Here is an 18,955-nt window from a genome sequence, read left to right on the forward strand (position 1 = left end):
AACAAAATATTGCAATGATACTTTTTAAAAGACATGAGTCAGTTACCGAGGAATTAATTTTTTTGGGGGTGGGTGGGTGGAGAGATGTCTGAGATTGAACAACATCAACAAATTTGTGGTGTACATGTAAATATTTTCCTCTTTGCCCTTTGTTAGTATTCCAATCAGAGCATGCAATTTTATTTCAGGTGACAGGATTCGTCTATATTAGACTGCATCGTCAGTGCCTTGTCAGAAACACGAAAGAAAATCCTCACAAAAAAAACACGGTTCCTCGTCATCATACAGAGCATCAAAGTAAGTACATCAGTGTGAAACGTTTACTACTATGCCATGAATATTAATGATGTATTTCAAGATGTGTATACACAACAAAGAACTTGCAGGGTTGGTTCTCCATTCCCACTGTAGCGTCATCTAATGTCCATCTTGATATTAAAATCCCTTCCCTACCCCCTTTATCACCATTACAAGATGGCCGAAAAATGAACTTTGTCCTTCCCCAAGGGGTCATTCCCTACCACCACCATTCCCCCATCACCATACCGTCATCTAGAGCTAGCATCGTAAGAGGCGAAACATTTGAGCAACTGTTTCATCGGCATTGCGTGTACACGCAAGCATACGCGCACCTGCGCTCACAAACATACAAACAATACCTTTTGCTAAATTTAGAACGCAAATGCGTACTAACAACTGAGAAGCGATGATGCAGTGCAAATGGATAAGCAGGTAATAAGTGGATTGCGGATTGAATGGAGGATGATATTTAAATAGCCCCACAAAACATGTCCAACATAAAATATCAGAAGGCTGCCTTTTAAAATTTTTTTAAATAAAGCTGACTTTACGAACCACCGTGGCTCATGCACTACAAACTTTTATCATAAATTAAGTATATCTAAAATACACGATTTAATTTTTATGACTCTGGATTGAAAGCGGCTTTTACTAAACAACATATTAAATACTAATAGTCTTTATATCTGCAGGTTTGTAAACACATTAATAGTTTCAGAGATACTGGGATTTGCTATTATTGAAATAAACATGTTGATGAGTTCAGTACAGGTCATGGGATTCACCCAAGGCAAACCCAACTGACCTAATGTCTGATTGGCTAGCTGCTAAAGTACTTGACATTGTTTACAGATTGATTTTGAAACGATGTTTTAAAACTGCGTGTTAGGTATTTTATGAAAGGTATAATTGAAAATTATTACTAATATTATCACAGGTCTTAAGAAGAGACAAATAGTTGTGAACATTTGAGTGGATTTATTATTTATTTCAATTCTCTGGAATTAGAAGCTGCTCATAAACTTTGGATTAAGTAACTATTTGGAATTACTGTGAATTAATTTAAAGACACTTTGGGTCATATCATATTGATATTTAAAGGCTATTTGCACACAATCACATTAGTGTGGGCTTCATTTGGATTACCACTGTAACTCATTTGGATTAGTTTTGGACTTGTGATAGAAAATGTAAAACTATTATGGATTTCATTCACCATAATATAAGTCATTTTTAATTTTTACTTTTTATTTTAGGGTAATAAATTATTTGTTCAATTTTATAAAACGTGTTGGTTTCACTCGGTTTTGTTACATAGTTCAAAACCACAAGAAAAGCACATTTAAACACTCTTGACTTCGATGGCGTTTTGTGCTTCCTTTTTCCATTTAAACAAGTATTTGTTTCCGGTTTACACATAGAGCATCTGACTGTACACATTTCCTACTTGTATGTTTTGCACATCTAACATGGGAATTACGTTTTGGATCATAAACTTTGCTTCTACATGTTTCTAAATTATTATTTAGCACACTTATTCTTTTTCCGGACTCGTTAAAATCATAAAGGTAACATTTTACATCTATTTTTACGGCATTGTTTATGACATTTTCTTTTCGAAGACCTAAAGTTATTTGTTTGAAATTATCTGTGCGGACAAAACCTACTTTTTCGTTGTTGGTGGTAACGAAAATTGATATTGCGATAAGGCACTTTGTTGCAATACCAACAAACATTCATAGTAGTACTTTGTCGTTAGGTGGTTGTTTACACTTCGGAACTGCTAATTAACTATTATCATTATTTGTTTTATCGACACAATATGTTAAACTGGTTTCCAACAATTAAAATAATTGAAAAAAGTTTACATTTACGTAATACATATATCTTATTCTTTATCATTTTTCAAAATCAATTCTACCTTGTGTAAATCAGCATATTTATTGTATAGAGACAAATCGTCCTAGCAAATTATTTCATCAATATTATTTTCCCCGTTACACAAAGGATCACCAAAAGTAACCTCACTAAATATTTCCTCTGTAAAATTAAGCAAGTACATTTGTAAAGAGAGACGTTTATATATTGAAATCCTAAATGTATCCTCAATTTTGAATTAAGGAGTTCTTAATGTTTGCGTTGATGAGTAACCAAATAAATTAATCCAGACTTGAGATATATTTTCTTTGTAACATTCTTGAACCATCGTCACATATATATAGTTTTGATAGGTTTTATGCTGTATTCCTCCATCAGTTTAGGCAATACATCAACCCATTATCTGGTTTTATAATGTCTGAAATCTTTTCACATTCATGTTTCTTTCGTTCTGTTAAACCTTATTTAATATGCTAGCTGTTTTCATTTGCTCTCATCACTAATTGTAATCAAATGACCTTTTGAAATCACAATGTAAATCCACGAGATACTGCTTATGTTGTTTATTGTAAAACCTTATTTTTAGTTTTAAATGGGTGATATGATTATTTATTATGCCGTACTTTCAGAGATGATTTAATTATTCTCCAATATTAATGGTACCGCAGGTTTGTCAATATGTGTATATAGATCGTCGAATATAGTCCATATCGAAAATAACGTGAGCGATAATCTTGACTATTTATAATATAAACAATGTATAATGCTATGCTTAAAAAAAAACCTTAAATTCACAGATATAAAGCATTGAATTAGGAAACATTGCAATCATAACAACTGCAAAAAATGAACCGGTTGCATTTCAGAATCGCCTATAAATTATTTAGTAATGAACCGTGTTCAGTTTTTTTTTTTATCTGAAGTCTTAAAATATTTAATAATATATCAAAGTTTTGATGAAACGAATCAGCAAAAACCGAGGTTGACGTTTCAAAAATATGGTGCTTGTAAAAATATTACAATAACTTCTATATGGAAGGTACTGGGATATGTTATTATTGAAATAAACATGTTGATGAATTCAGAATATTGTTTTATATGTTTGTGTACTTTTTTCAGATATTTGAATATTATATTTTCCTCAGTGTGTACGGTTTTATTATAGACCATTAGAGGACATTATTTTTATTATTGCATGTTTTTGGTATTGTAGTAAGTGTTACGTCTCTTTATTTTCTAAATATTTTCTAGCATTTTCTTTAAAATACCTATTAATAAAGTTAAAAAGAATTGATTACCTACAATTGCTTTGTTTGTCAAAAGGTGTAATGACAATCGTCAAGAGAGAGAGAGAGAGAGAGAGAGAGAGAGAGAGAGAGAGAGAGAGAGAGAGAGACTTCCCTTACAGAAGCAAATTAGAATCCATTAACGGAATAAGAAAATACAATAAATATATTACGTCTACTCTAACATATTAACTTGCAGTAATGTAAATAATCCACATAGTCACATAAAATATGACTTATACATTCGGTATTGTAGAGTGATTTTAACTCATTAAATGAATGAACTTATATTTTTTCCGCTTCTAACGTTGACTTTTGTAGTGGCCGAATGGTCTAAAGCGTTCTCCGTTACGGATTACTGCCATCTCACCTCTGTATGCGTGGGTTCGAGTCTCGGATTCGGCCGATGTGTGTATGTGAGAAACCTTGCCAGTAGCTTCTCGTGAGTCGGTGGTTCTTTCAGGGATTTTCCCGGGTTCTTCCTCCACCATTAATACTGGTCGCCACGTAAAGCCTATCGTTTGCTGAAAATGGCGTTAAACCCTACAACAACAACAACAACAACGACAGTTTATAGTGATGTCTAGGCACTGGGGCATCATGCCGCAGACATGTTGCACAATGTCCTACACAGTCACATTATCCTGACACCAGGCCGATCAGTCCTAACACTAACCTCTTAATGCTGAGCGCCAAGCGAGATAGCTGTTAGTACCATTTTTATAAGTCTTTGGTATGACTCGTCCGGGGATCGAACCCACGACCTCCCGTAACCGAGGCGGACGCTCTAACCACTAGGCAACTCACGTCATTTTACTACTGGATTTATATTATTGTGTTGCATAACGTCTAAACAAGGTGCAATAAGCATTCATTTTGGAAATATATGTGACCTTAAGCACACCGCATGCAGCAACCATTACGATGTCAAGTAATGGAGGCTGCTAAATTGATTTTCTTCCTTTCGATACTGTCCCATGTGTGAGAGTCATATTAAACGAATAGCTATCAGACTTTCGGTATAGAGAGTATAGTTTTGGACGGTATAGTAGATAGCGATGAGCGTCATAAACAATCGTGAAATATGTATGCAATGACTCTATATTTATTCACTTATACTACCGGGTTCTATACTGATATCCCAAACCTATATATTATTTCGCAATGGGACACATCTGGTTTTAGCTATAATGCACGTGCGATAGCAAGCCGTTATTTTAGGGTGGTGGTCAGTCCTAGGCAGAGGTTTCAAGACGTCCATTTTGGACGTGTGTCACACAGGGCTCCTTTTAAGGCCCGTAGATGATAGTCAAAATTCGTCATAGCAGGACGATTTAAAGAAATATCCATGCCCCATGTGCATAGGAGCGTGAGTACACTGATATCCGCTTCTTTTTATGACCCGAAAGAGTTAATATAAGACCTTCCTTATGCGACACGTATATGCATAAAGTAACTAAATGTTTCGCTGTCTGGACGTAAAACCCACTGAATTAATAGTCGACCATGCGGTTCATTGCTTTCTATTCAGAAGGCTAAATTAGACGGTAATACGCTTCATTCCTTTGAGTTGTCCTTCCTTTTACACGATGATGTGTCCATCACGCTAGTGTTGTGCTAACTGATCATGATGGAAAGGGGCACTAGTAGCAGCGATCACTTTTCTTGATTCTTGGAGCTGGATATTCAATACGAACATTTACTGAACATATTAAACATTTCTGTAGAACTTGTGAAACGAGATATTTATGCTATCATTCCCTTCTATCTTTGAACGTTTTGTTATATAAACTCACAAAATGGTGTTGCTTTACCTTCCCGATTCCTACGGTTACACAGATATGTCCAAGCAACTTTGTGTTTATTCAGTTCATATCGTTACAACGTGATATCAAATGACTTATCATTTGGTTTGCATTTCACTTTGTGTTATCTCTCCATTCACAGATGTACTTCTATAAATATTAATACGCCAAACTTTATATCTTGCGTTATTATCAGTCCTTTGTTCTAAATACCCCTGTACAGATAATGAAAAGTACTGAATATAACTTAATATCCTAAATAAAGTTCATAGGTATGCACCGACGGGGCATACATTGATATTGCTTGGAAGTATGAGAACTATTGCAGTTATAGGATGTGTCTACGTTAGTGTGTGAGAAGGCATTTCCCGCAAGACAAGATTGTGGTTCGATAGAATAAATTCACCAATTTTAAGAACATTATAAACTGATCAGGTGAAATATATGAGCAGCTGCATACTTTAGACGAAGTCCTGTTGGACATTATGATTGTCTCTAATCGTGAATATTCAACTAAGTTTAGTGTAACATGATCTGTGAGAATATGACATGTATATCTGTATACATCTGTTTTTCTACAGTGGATTATACGGTATCTCCAATAGGCCACGTGTAAGGAAAGAGTTAACACCTATTTGTATAATTAGTTACATACGTATTAATGATGCTTTGATTAGATTTATGGCATTGTGATAAACAGTTATTTATACTGCTTTTTGTGACAGTTAAATACTGGTCAATTTAGTTTTCATCGTCGTCAGCGTAGGCATTTGCAAAGACATGGAGTGCTTTATTGAGTATGATATAAGGAGACAATTTATTGTAGATGGTGGTCTACATGGGTCATCAGTTCAAATATTGACCTACTGACATGGTAAAGGTAACGTACAACAAATGATTTATGTTTATGTAACTGTTTTCCCCTATATATTGTTATGTATACCTATATTTAAAGTAACTCATGATCCATGATTTTATCAAATTTTTATAATTTTTATTGATGGTTGTAATTTGTACGGAAATTATTATTTTTTGCCTAAATGTCCTGAATTTATTATGAGCATATTATTGCATATGATGCATACGTATGTGTTGAAAATTATTAGTCATCTTAACAATGGCGCTTTTAGTTTAATTTCTGATTGGCTGGTGTGGTTTCGACATTTCAAGAAGAATTCGTTAAATCCCCATTGGTTGGGCTAGGTCACATGAATAGGCAAGTTTGAAGCAAAATCAGTGGTGTGATCTGTCACGTGGGGTCTTTTACGAAATATAGTCTCAATAGATGGTATATATAAAGTGGAAACTGAGCAATCAGTTTCATTTCGAGTTGGGAGTCATTCACATTTCTTGCGTTCCTGTTGTAAGTCTGCAGACGTGTTTTATTTTTTGCTTTGATGTTATTCGAGAGTATAAACATTTGCTTGGACTTTTTGGTGGAGAAAAAAGTGCTCATTATTTAAACTGGACTGTTCAGTGGGAAAAGAAGATGCGTATTATAAATTATTCGAACGAATTGTGGACAATGCCATCTTGACAATGTCATGGTTCTTGGAGGACCAGCACATTTCCAGTTTTGAAATTTAAAAGGAACTCTTTATTCATTTAGGAATTTCATAAACCTTTATAGTGAGTAGTTGTGAATCACTTCATAATACTGTAAGTTCCTCTCACATTTTCATTAATAACTTTGATAATTAAATTGTTTGTTAAGTTTTGCAAAACTTGTTGGTTTTGCTTTTTCTGTTACTTATAGCTTGTGACCATAGAATCGTCATAATATATCAAGTACATTTAAGAGCATCTATATTGTCACAGTGTTGTTATTTCAGTGGAAAGAAACTATGACAAAGGCAAAAGGTATCAGAACATGGAAAGGTCAGCAACGTACTCTCTCATTCTGAAGCCTGGAATAAAACCTTTTGCACATATATTTGATGTCTGTGTATTACTGCTATACCATTCAGTCCTGTCAATGTTTTCATATACATTAATATCATTAACAAGTGACATCAAACGTAATCAATGAGTGTTGGGGATGGGTTCCCACATGTTTGTTTTTGCAAAAGAAACATAAAGGGAAAATATCAGAGCACACACTTACATTTTGTACATGTTGCCTTGAACCCATTATAAGGATACTAAACAAATTGGTTCGAGGTTTAATCTAGTCTGTTGAATAAGTACAGTAAAGAAAACTTAATCTTCAAATGTGGTCCAGATGATTTAACCCGATAGATAATCAAGAAATATACAGCATGCACAGAAGGACATATGACCAGAGAATATACAAATATTCTACACTGCTCATTTTGGGAATCATACTATTTGTGACTGAAACTGTTTCATTATTTTTACTACAAAAATACATGTACAATTGTGTCATTATCTTTATCTTAAATTGTTGGTCATGGTCAGTACTAGCCTCCTTACCTTTTTAGGCACCACGGCCAAGGATGTTTAGAACTGACACAGATACATTTTATTGTATGAAGAAAACAGCTTATGCTCAGTTTGCCAATGTGTTTTTTTTTATTTATACAAAATGCACTTTTGTCACTAACTGGATTATACACAAGTGTCGGTGCCATTTCGTTTCCAGAGCATACAACTCAATATTGCTGCAAACTGCATCAGTGTTTGTGGACACAAAATGTATTTATTTTTTATTACAAATTATTATTTCACACGCACTTACTAACCGCTCCGGTGGCCTAATGGTTAGAGCGTCGGCCTCGGATGCAGGAGGTCGTGGGTTCTATCCCCGGCCGAGTCATACCAAAGACTTACAAAAATGGTACTAACAGCTGCCTCGCTTAACGCTCAGCATTAAGAGGTTAATATCAGGACTGGTCGGCCTGGTGTCAGGATAATGTGACTGGGTGGGACATCATGCTACATGTCTGCGACATAATGCCGCAGTGCTAGACATCATTATAAGCTGCCACATTACAGACGTCGTAGCAATATGAGTGTACAATTTTTAAAGCTATGTTAAAAATCCAAATCACACACACACACACACACACACACACACACACACACACACACACACACTTACTATTAAGTGTTATAGGATACTTAAATGAAGGAAATGGAATATCACTATCACAATATTTATGTAGGTATTTATTCACAATCAGTGTGCATTACCTTTAGCCCTTAATGACACTTATTGAAAGTGGCCTTGGATCTGTCTGGAAATATATTTGCTTAAGATATTGATGCAAGTGGGCCGTGTGACGCTACATGAATAAATCAATAGATGATGTGCCTGTGTAAGCTTTAGGTGTACAACTACGTATCATAAACACTTTAAAAGCTGACTTTAAACTATGCTAGTAAAATGTTGTTTTCTATTTATTTCATCACTTAACGTTACTACGTAAACTATGAAGGGTGCTAGAAACATTATCCAGGTCAACAATATATGAAACATTGATTCGATTCAAACAAAGAAATCTTTAATTCTATATACTATTTTGATAAGCGCTGTCGTATCTATCTAAAACCAATGCATTGCAAGTGGCTTAAATTTTGTCTTACTTATAAATGAATGCATAAATCAAACAAATTTTTTTTATCCACTTGAGATATTGTCTGTCTTAACTCATATGGCTAGTTTGAGCAAGTATGATTATGTGCGATACAGTGCGCGACGTACAAGCTGTATTGAATATATCTGTATACTCAACAACTCTTTATAATAGAGTATATATGGACACCTTCCCTCCGTATGTGCTCAGAAAATAGGTATTTATTATGTCACTGAATATGGTGAAAATATATAAACATGTTTTATTTTATAAACTCTTGAAAATATTGCCGCGGTTCGAAGCCCAAGGAATACTTATCAACTAGATATTCCAGATCTCAAGGTTACTAAATATTTATAATACTCAAACTCAGATTAAACCTGACTTGATCTCCTGAGTCTGATTGAGTTATGGTCTGAAATTTGCCAAATTGACAACACGCATTTACTTTGGGTCTGAACTTGAGTGGTGGCCTGTGTTTTTTGTTTGTTTGTAATATTGAGGCATGGAATAATTTTATAAATGGCACTCTAGGTCTTTTCAGACGACTGTAATAAGGAACTGGAAAACGCTAGCCTGGCGATGCTAACTTATTTATTAGGTAGTCTAAATTAATACGTTTATGCCACAATCATATACTGTGAAAGAAACATATATGTTGCCAGTATTTAATGTTCGTCCATGAAGAAGAATTCTTAGTTCTGAAGGTTCTTAACACACGAAGGTCATTTGACATAATTTGTAAAGTTTTGAATGTCTTAAGCTATACATGTAACATATTCTTCGGAAAAGAGAACATTTTTCCATTAGCGAATGCCTGTAAAATGAGTTTTACCCTTAAAATCACAAATTGTTATAGGAAAAAGGATTTTATTTATTAACTGTCCACCAAATGATTATGACTTACAAGTTACATTATATGTTTTGAAAGGGCAGCAGTAAAATACAGTTGTGTTGACAAACAATGCTACTATTTAGATGTCTGTCGGTTCTGTCGCATTTTCTTTATCATGTATTCTTACTATTGTTTTTGTGCATTACGTTTCGCTAAAATTGTGCTGGATCATCTCTTTACTACTGTTATAAATAAATATTTCTTCCTGTTGGAGCTTTGTATCATGTTTCCAGTTAACTACTGCTCTGGGTAGCTTTGCTTGCTATTATATTTCTGTATTTTTTGTCTTTAGTACAGCACTAGATCAAAAATCCTTATTACTGTATTTCTGAATCACTTGTCCTAATTGAGGTATATGTCAAGAACACCGAACACAACTTTTTCACAATGCAAGTAATGTTTGTTTTGACGATCGGAGAACAAAATTAAACATCCTATGTTATATCTGTTTCCCTATAGGATTAACATTAGTATGACCCTCTGAGGACAAGACGAGAAATCCTATGTTGAAAATGTCCGTAGGTTAAACATAATGGAGCAGTCTGGGGACAAAATGGGAAATTACATGTGAAATTACATGTAGAAAATGTCCGTGGGATTAAAATTAGTATCATCTCTGAGGAGAAAATGGGGAATGCATGTTACAAAATCTCCACAGGTTTAACATAACTGGGACTCTATGACGACAAAACGGGAAATGTTCTATTAAAAGTACAATATCTAAAACAATGTTGTGACCTGATCTCAGTAATATATTATCCAACACCAAGCGATCTACTATACAACACCCCGCATTTTCTATCTGACAAGCTGTTTAGTGATCAATCCACATACTTACTATCCGACACGCTGTGTTTAGTGACCAATATTCAGTCATCTACAATCCAACACTCCACACATATTATGCAACACGCTGTTGTAGTGACCAATAACTCACACTTAGTAATGAAGGGTATGATGTGAATCAAGGAGAGCGAAGTCACTACTAACACAAGAGAGTAGGAGTGCTTACACACATTTTACTTACTTACACACAGACATGCATATTATTACACGGGGTATGGAGTGTCAAGCTTTAGTGTTTTTGTGAAAAAAGTCTGCAAAAGCATAGAACAAAATGATTGCCAATAATGGAGTAATATCTCTATCTCTAATATATCATGAAATGACTATTTGGGTGTATGACCATAGGGGCTTGACACTATGGCGTCACTTCAGAGTTCTCCTACGCCTGCTTCACCTTAACTGCTGGTCCGTAGATCAAGACCCTCTTTAAGCACCCATACTATTCAACACATACTCTGTTCTACCAAATAGTTTTTCTATTAGTATGGACACATCGCCAACCTCTGGTTATGATAAGCCAGCATGCCTTTAAGCTGACCCCTTTGATCGAAAAAGTTACAAGTTTTTATGTCTGTTTGTCCTCGCCTCATCCCCGTTATCTATTAGTGGGGAAATATAAAATAAAAACAACTGCCTGAACAGGGTATGCGGTTTTCTTTTATTTCTTTATTCACTTTACATCATCGTTTGAATCCAATAATTCTTATCGTAGATGTTTTCAACTTGGATATTTTAGTACGTGTACCATGAAACTCTTCGTTTCTTCTGCCTCTTTTTTTTCTGTTATCTGCCATTCCAGTAACTGCGTCTGTAATCATTATTGGAGCCGCTACATTTTATTATCCTGTGAGAGTCGTCTCGACAAGAGCTTTCTAATGAAACAGTTGATGTCGTTGCAATATTGTTTCATGACATTACAATTTGTCTTTTTTCTTTTGTAACTATGAACGATTATAAATGTTCTTGTCAATGTGACATCTCGGCGAGATTCGGATTAATCTGTAAGTGTGGTGTCCATTGTTCGAACCAACGATGGAGTTTCATCAATCGTTTGTAAGCAACAAGAGTACTGTTTAAGATCCATGAGCACAAGTGTTATGTCCTTTCAGGAAAATTTTATTCCTCTGGCATTGTTTTACCATTTGATGATGAACACATAAAGCAATGAAATAAAAATACCAAACCTAGAAAACATCGATAGTTTGTTAACTTGTTGAGGAGCATCAGTAGCAGGGAGATGCGTTTAGCTGATATTATCTTCAATCCTGCTCATGTCGTTCACTAAGGAGGAATTAAAAAGTTGAATCTTGCAGCTAAAACCAAACTCAAAGTCTGCGTTTAATGTTCCAAATGTCAAACTAAAGTATCAGGAATCAATTATCAATGGCACGCTGATGTAGCTAAAGTCTATCATGAACTTCGTATAATTGATATTATAAATGTGTTGTGTCAGTGATATGTTTTCAAAATCAGCTGTGGCAGTTCCTTTGACTTTCAAAATAAGTTTAGAGTTAGCGCGAGCCTTAAAACTTGTCTTGAAACAACGTGAATTTATGAGACGGTAAACTGACAAAAGTACCAAATTGGTCGACCAAGCTTCTCACAAAATTGAATTCATTTATTTTGTCAACGCTGAGAATCGTAAAGAGAAAGCAGTGTCGTGCAAAGTTTTGAAAGAACTTGAACGAACGTATGTGAAAATATTCTTTATAAATATTTGACACATCAACAAACTCCCAAATACATCGACGTCTTTCTGCGCCTAAGCGTCTAAATCATACAGTCATTCGTACCATCGTGGAAACCGATGTGCTTCCGAAGACGTAATACGTTAGAACGAAGTGACTGTTTGATCCATTGTTCGGAACACTGAAGACCAGAACAAAACGAATTAGCAACCATTAGAGAATGGGTTCCGCATTGAAAATACCATATTTGACAAACCTTATTGGCCCAGGTTGGAAGATATATTTGTTTCATTCTTTTGCGCTCGTGAACGTAAAACTCCTGTCTTTCAATCAGAAGATATGTGTGGAGATGTGTTAGAGGAACGTTTTACTTGCCCGTTGACTTAGAACTTAATCGACCTATACGACATCGAAAGAACACGTAAAGTGGGAAAACATCTAATCCAAGAAGTCAAAGTTTATTGGAAAGGATATCCATCTAGCTTCGACTTTGGATTTCAGCTTCAAAAGCCATCCACTGCAAAGAAAGTAGAAGTCACCAGCGTGCTGTTAAAAGAAATTGCAACTTCTGCTCACGATTCGTCTATCCAAGAAATACGCAAGCAGCCAATGTCTATGTGATGTGTAGAACTTATCATAAAACTCATGTAATTTTTTCTACCAAATCTTTAAAACTTTGAGCATTTGTATTGTATCATCTTACCAAAGCTTGGTCAAAATATACCGACAGTAAAACAACGGTAGCTTCGCCAATACCAATCACATCTCATTTCCAATCACAGCCTCAATCCTTTGGAACCATTCCTGGAAAATCATTCTTTAACATAGAGTAACTCCTTAGAGACCAGAAGCATTGAACTATAAATACTTAGGTTTAAAATAAATTATCAAGTATTCTATGTACGCGTTTCCAAATAATACATTCTGTTGTTTTACGGTTAAATAACCTCAGTCCATACAATTAGATTACAAAGCTCATTGGAAGGTGGCCTTGGTAGAAAGCATTCATCCTACTCAAGTCTGAAATGTGGTTGGGTCGCAAATCAATTTTATTGTAGAAATATTCAACTAACAAGTTCAAGAACACAAGGAAAATTGTAATGCTGGCGATTAGGAAGCCAAACAATCAGCATCAGCGAATCCCAATTAAATACCTATTCCATATGAATTCCTGAAGGATTTTATTTAAATACTCGATATCTCGTACATACGTTTTCAGCTATGTTCAACGATCAGTGCAATAAAGCACTGGGCAAAAATCGCCGAAGTGCATTGATAGAGTATCATCAACTTTCTCATCGTTTCAGATTTCTTTTTGCCGACATTAAAATGCTTTTCCTCCCGGTCTACTTTGGTTGGAAACAAATTTCACGCAACTACAAAAAATAACAAAAACAACGACCGATTCTACAAATATTTTCGCTAACGAGTATAACAATTTCAGAAGTCAGGCTCTATGTGCGTGTGGCTGTGTGGAAGTCTTACCTTAAGTGTTAAACGAAATTAAACGGAGACGAATGACAACAATGTAAACTTTACGACGATTGGAAGTCATAACCTTTATCAGTTCGTACGGACTATGATCCAAGATCGAAGATAATGGTTGAAAGTCAACTGCTTAAACGTTGGCATTGTCAGCTATGGTGAAGACAACGGAGCTTTTAAACAAAAATTCTTACCAAGTCCCAACACTACAACATGTCCAAGATATAAGTTATCCGAGATGGCAAAACGTTGTGTACCATACCATTTGAACTTAACTTTGCCCAGAAAAGCCCTTAGGTTCTTCCTGGAGACGGTTTTGAAACCACACAGTCGATAAATATTTTTAACAAAATAAAGACCCCTGCATCATCTTTTCTTAGCATCTATATTTATCGATCATCTTTCTTTACCCATTCATTTTACAAAACCACGATGACCCACCCACGCAAAAATCTATCGGAGAGTATAAAATAACGTCTTTTTTTTTTTTACTGAAATGATACATTTACTCTAAATGAAAGCATTAATATGGTATGTTGCATAATTAAGCCCCCCCCCCCCCTTTTTTTCCCGATGAAAATCAAGGTTAGGCGAATTACATAGCAAGGCAATTAGCTCCAACCTTTTAAGTGAAAAGAAATTGCGAATGGAGCACATACACGCTGTTTGTTTCCTATATAAATACTGAACACTTTCTTTTAAGATGTCAGCATTTATAGATATTTTATTATAAGGAAGAATATGGATTTATATTATACCTTCGTCAAAGATAATACGATATGCAAGTAGAGCAGGTTAACCGAAATAAGTTTTAGGAGACTGAATGACCCGACGAAGGGCTGAAGCACACAGTAGATAAGATAAATAGAGGGAACATTTTTATCTAAACGGCAATTGCTGCATTCTACATTACTGTCTGCGGGAGTAAATTATGACAAACACATTAACGTACATTATTGTTGGGAGAAAGCTACATAATACTTAGTAGCATATCAAAATAAAGTAAAAAGTGTGTAATAAACTGCACACAATGAAAGATATCACTTACATATTACAAATTTCATATTTGCATATGCCTGTGTACTATTTGTATGTACCCTTCGGAATGCTTATCGACTTGTTAATTGCGCAGGGTATTGTTGAAATTAGTCAAGCATTTCAAGTGTAAATGACTATTTTGCAATAGGTACATATTCGTGCACAGAATTTGCATCTTTTCCAGCTCTGGCACTACAGGAGATTTCGTAATACCCTATGTATATCTCTATGTTATCAATCTCCGAAAGGAGGAAATAAAGAAGGATCATAGCATAAAGACACATGCTTTTGGCTTGCAAGGTTTGGACGACAATCGGAGAGCGGGGCGGCATTGGGTGAGGAACATCTAATACACTGAATCTTGATACGAAAATAATGTTCTTTCTAGCAATAATTAATAATCGCGCTTTCTTTTATTGATTTGTCTCATGGACTAAAGGTTACTCAGCAGAAGAGAAAGTATTACTGAAAGATAGTACACTGATATCGGATCTTTACTTTAAATATAGCACCCGAAATGTGATCTGAAATAAGTGATGTATATCAACTTATCCCTCATGACTTATCAATTACAAAATAAAAAGATAAACAGTCATATTGACATTCGAACTGTGAATACTGAGTTGCCTGCTTTTGCTACCAAACGGCAGTGGTCAAGAGTCCTGGGTTAACGAGCAGTATCGACTGTTGAAACACATTATCACAGCCCATTTTTTCACAAGATGTGGGATATGTTGAAGTAATTGTCAAATTGTTTCATTAATATAATATAAATTTGGGTGTTTATGAATTTGAACGAAAAAAAAACATACTTGGAGTATTTAACATTTTAATTTACAGATGGTATTGGATGATGATTTCGTAAATTAAGGAATAGAATCAATTCGTTCTGCTGGCTGGTCGTAACACTAAAGAAAAAAAACCCCAGTCAAATCTGATTTGTGAATTCAATGTTCATGGGACATCAAAAGGGCACATATACTTATTATCAATGTTTCCTTTCATAAGGTTTGGTTCATTACTGAATGGGTTTACCAAACAATTTAGTTATTGAACGAAAAGGTACTGCTTATACAATCTATAACATAGCCTAGCAAAACCGGCTGATACTGGTGAATATCATTTGCTTATTTTATTACTAAATCATGCTCTCGGATCAGTATGTAGCATCATTTACTAATAAATGTATCAGCATTGTTTCCTTTTATTTAATTTTTAAATACTGGAAATATCAACAGTATCATTATGATGCATTTGGATCAAACATTCTTTACCCACGATTTTAAGACTTTGTCACGGGCGAGTGTAGTTTACACCTACCCCGTAATGAGCCTCTGTTAGGCTAATACAATGGCAGCCGTGTTGGCAGACTGATAGTATAACGGTACCAATTGCGCAAGTCCAGGTGGGCGGAGCATAAGGTGTAGGGACATTACATTCAAAAATAAAGAACAACACTATGCTGTGATTGGTGCATTATGAAAGAGTTGTACTTTCTGTTAGGCTTAAAAAAATGTTGTCTCTTGGCAACATGTGAGATTATGTTAATTTATATCTAGATCATATTTTGTATTTTTTATGATTTTTTTTAAACTGTGTTACACATGGTTGAAACTGTGTCTGTTGTGACTATATAACTCCTACCGCTATCTGGTTCCAGCAGAGGTATCTCTCTTAAATGCAGTGGAGTATCTGGTTTTGTCCTCGTCAAATTGACAATCTAGCATTGTTCTCGATGACAGTGTGTGACATGCATGCTGAGGTAGTATATAAAGTATAATTATTTCACAAAACATTAGCAATGAGGTATATGGAAAACAATTGGTAACGTGATACCCGATCAATATACAATATAAAAACAGTTACTCTGCCTTTACCCCTGGTAAATCAATTACCTGTTTTGGTCACCAAAATCTCGGCCACGTATATATGTGCGGAGATGTCGGAAGTTTTAAATTTCCACCAGCATCATTTTGAACTCAGCAGTAGTAATAATTTTATCCTCGATGACTATTTAATACAGCTTTGTAATCGTACTGAAGCTACTTTGTGTCGCTGCAAGAAGTTCGAAACAAAAAACAAATCATTAGGTCATTGTAACTTCTTTGGGTTAAGGCAGCCCCACTTTTGTACTTCAGTAATCTGTCAATGATAACTATGGATTAGTGTTCTCTAAAAACAGACAGCATCAATTACATTTTATTAAGGAAGTTATATAATTGATTTATATTTTTCTTCATATGCATCTCAATACCTAAATTATTTAATGAACCAAAATATGTTATAAAATTTGTCATTAAGTTTAATACAAATGGAAGGGTCAACTTTTTCTATATACGTTGCCACACAACTACTTATTAATTTTTCAGTTACATTAGTCAAATTATTTGTTTTATTGTTTTTAACCAAACATGATACATTCCTACCTATTATAAGCAGTTACTGAAATAAACTGAAAGTGGGGTCCTCTGGAGGCAGTTAAGTTTATTTGCCACGAATGTTTTTCCTGAGGACCATAAATCATTATCATATTGAAATTGGGTATGAGGTGGGTGCTTGATGGCAGTGATATGAAAGGCTGCTTTCTCTGAGCAGCAATACAATATATGAAGCCTCACTTCAATCTCTTTTTCCAAAGCAGATAACTATTTAGCACTTGTGACCGGAATACATTGATTATACAGAAATAACATAGAATTATCAGGCACTAAATGTCACAGTAGGATTAGATAATGCTAGAAACATGAATATTGTTTTATCGGAAGTCGTTTAAAAGTTGGTTATCAGCTGTAAGGGAAGATAATTAATGACTATATGATGCTAGCAACCGAAGATACGTAACGATTCATCAAGTCTAACATCAGCTGACATTCCGCATGACAAGGTTATTTGTTTGAAAATGTGTGTAAAGTATTATCAGTAGCGGATCCAGAAATATAGTTTAACGGGGACGGGGTGGCGTAGAAAAATAGGCGAGGGATCGTGTGACGGAAATTTTTTTACGTTGTGAACTTTCCCATTCATTTTCAACTTAACTCTATATTCTAACATTTGCAAAGAGATACAATTCATCAGTGTGTGTTTTCAGTATTTGGCATTGACCACTGAGAACATTACAATGTTCAAATTTAATGCTGTAACACACAGGAAATTATTTTTAAACGTACTTTACATTTACAGACTGAAATTGTAGTAAGCGTAATACGAATTTAACAATATTGGAAAAAATGTAGTAACTTTGACTCCAAAGTCAAGGGGCAAGCGAATATCTGCGGAATAAATTTCTATAGCTTCGTAAAATTTGATGTCAAAGATGATGAAAATGTATCAAGAAGTTGAGGAAATATATGCAAACGAAAATCTTTATCCAAACCTTGACAAACTGTACAGATTGACACCGGCACAGGAAACTTGTTATGGTCTCGCTTTCCTTAAGCTCGATGAAAGTGTTTATTTCGAAATCAGTATATAATTAACAGCTTATAAAGATTATATGAACAAATGAAAATGGCAGATGAGTACATGAGAGGAGACATACTATATGCTCACAAGAGCTTAAGACCAGAAGAGCTAAACCAATTTGAGCAGGACCATTTTTGTATTTTACTTTTAAGCAAAGCCTAATGAGGATGTATGTATGTATGTATGTATGTATGTATGTATGTATGTTTAACGGCACACAACGATTAGACTAAATGGTACATAATAAAAATACTCAATGCTATAAACGTATAAACGTTACATAGAAGCTTTAAAAATACGAACACTTCTAAATAAATCTAGATATGAAGTACTGCATGATAATATATATATATATATATATATATATATATATATATATATATATATATATATATATATATATATATATATATATATATATATATAACTTTAACAGAGGAAGGAAAGAGGAAAAGAAAGTATATTTTATTTTGGTTTTGTTTGATGCACAAGTTTAAAATAAAAATGAACAAAAAATCATTTTCAAAACTTTTGAGGAATTTATAAAACTTAGGAAAATTATCAAAAATTTCCCTTAGAAACGTCAGATCAGCGTCTTTAAAAAAGTACAAAAAGCCCATCTATTTAAATCTAATATTTTGCAAAATATGCTCGCATTTTAAGAGTTACGATAAAGTTGTATTGACGATTTTGAATCATTTCAATTTGGGGAGGACAGTTTGACAAGGTTAGGAAA

At 34.5% G+C, this 18,955-nt stretch overlaps 1 protein-coding gene across 1 annotated transcript in view; it reads left to right on the forward strand.

Moving 5' to 3' along the window:
* LOC149779481 (uncharacterized) overlaps nt 1-18,955 on the forward strand; it is a 101,084-nt gene that overhangs the window by 2,993 nt on the left and 79,136 nt on the right. Inside the window, exon 2 of the mRNA XM_089940172.1 lies at nt 189-297. The gene's annotated coding sequence lies outside the window, so the exon portion shown is untranslated. The remainder of the gene's footprint in view (nt 1-188; nt 298-18,955) is intronic.

Source organism: Sinohyriopsis cumingii, chromosome 17 (assembly GCF_028554795.1).
Source record: "Sinohyriopsis cumingii isolate HCF-2022 chromosome 17, ASM2855479v2, whole genome shotgun sequence".
Lineage (NCBI taxonomy): Eukaryota > Metazoa > Mollusca > Bivalvia > Unionida > Unionidae > Sinohyriopsis > Sinohyriopsis cumingii.